At 48.1% G+C, this 1,721-nt stretch overlaps 1 long non-coding RNA gene across 1 annotated transcript; it reads left to right on the top strand.

Moving 5' to 3' along the window:
• The first annotated feature begins 101 nt into the window (after positions 1–101).
• Positions 102–1,404, top strand: LOC103254453. Its single transcript, XR_503956.2, has 2 exons — positions 102–297; positions 1,182–1,404. It is a non-coding gene; the product is annotated as an uncharacterized LOC103254453 (long non-coding RNA).
• Positions 1,405–1,721: the final 317 nt, after the last annotated feature.

Here is a 1,721-nt window from a genome sequence, read left to right as displayed (position 1 = left end):
GATTTGCCCAAGATTTTAAGTCCCATCCCATTTCCCAAATTCTATCCCCCGCCCTTACCCTTTCTAGGAGCTCACTACCTAATGCCAGCTTCTTGTGTCCCTGCAGATCCAATGGTTCTGGAGAGCATTGCGTTCTTTTGACCAAGCTGACCGTGCCAAGTTCCTCCAGTTTGTCACAGGTACTTCCAAAGTGCCCCTGCAAGGTTTTGCTGCCCTCGAAGGCATGAATGGCATTCAGAAGTTTCAGATCCATCGAGATGACAGGTCCACAGATCGCCTCCCTTCAGCTCACACGTGGTAAGAGGAAGGTTTTGTTTCCCCTTTTCAGCCAGCACTAAGATTGAGCTTGCATCCTTGATGCCTCCTAGGCCCCTACCCAAGGTTAGGAACACAAATATGACCCAGTCCATGGCCAGGCACAGTGGCTCATGCCTGTAATCTCAGCACTTTGGGAGGTCAAGATGAGAGGATCTCTTGAGCCCAGGAGTTTGAGACCAGCCTAGGCAACATAGCAAGACCTCATCTCAAAAAATAAAAATAAAAAAGAATTAGCCAGGTGTGGTGGCTAATTCCAGCGACTCAGGAGGCTGAGGTGGCTCTCCTGAGTCCAGTGTCGAGGCTGCAAGTGAGCTGTGATTGTGCTACTGCACTACAGCCTGGGTGAAAGAGTGAGACCCTGACTCAAAAAGAAAATGGCCCAGCCGTGGACCTTGGATAGCTCACAATTTGGTGGTTTTATGAAGAAGATGATAGGTGAGATTGATGGGCTAAACACAGAGTAGGGGTTGGGAAGACATTGGCAGGTGAACACCACCAGACAGCATGGTGTATTCCAGAGCTCAGCATGGCTGAAGGGGAATTGTAGGGGGCAGTGGGCTGAAAAACTTAGCGAAGGTCAGATCATAAGTGGCCCTGAATGCTTCTTTAGAGCTTGCATCTTAGCCTGTAGATGAGGCCATGTTGTTTAAAGAGCAGTGACAGGATCAGATTTATGTTATTGGTACCTCATGGCCGGTTTTGGAGACCAGATAGAGGCGGGAAGACCAGGCTGGGGCAAGATTGGGAGTCAGAAGAAGCAAGGAGTAGGTTCCCTTAGGGAGGGAGGGGTCACTGGGCACCATGGCAACACAGGGATTTGGTTATCATCTTTTGTCACAGTCTGATCTTTCTTCTTTCCCTAGTTTTAATCAACTGGATCTGCCTGCCTATGAGAGCTTTGAGAAGCTCCGCCACATGCTACTATTGGCCATCCAGGAGTGCTCTGAAGGCTTTGGGCTGGCCTAATAAGGCCCTGCCCACCTCTGTGGGGGTTTTTCTACCATTGTTGGACCTGGGGAGGGGGGAAACTAAAAAAGAACCAGAAAGAAATTGTCAAAAACCAATAAATGAAATCCACCAACTCACCATGTGTGTGTCCCAGCTGCCCCATCTTCCCCAGCTCATACCTTTTCATCCTCTCCTGTTCATCCTCTCTTCCTCTCCCATTTCCTCACCTTCTCTCTTCTTTCCATGCCGTCCATGATCCCCACCCCATGTGTTTAAAAGGCAGTAGCCTTTGCAGGGACCTGTTTGTCCCAACTGTTTGAACAGTGTGCTCCTCAGATTCTGTGTTCAGAAGGATTTGCTGCATTGAGACTTGAAACCTTTGGATAGGAGAAAAAATTATATATATATATATTTTTTTGTTCTGTTTGCATTTCTTAATTTGTGCTTGGAATGTG

Source organism: Carlito syrichta, unplaced genomic scaffold (assembly GCF_000164805.1).
Source record: "Carlito syrichta isolate Samal-C Ts95f unplaced genomic scaffold, Tarsius_syrichta-2.0.1 Scaffold280693, whole genome shotgun sequence".
NCBI lineage: Eukaryota > Metazoa > Chordata > Mammalia > Primates > Tarsiidae > Carlito > Carlito syrichta.
This window is presented reverse-complemented; position numbering and strand designations above follow the sequence as displayed.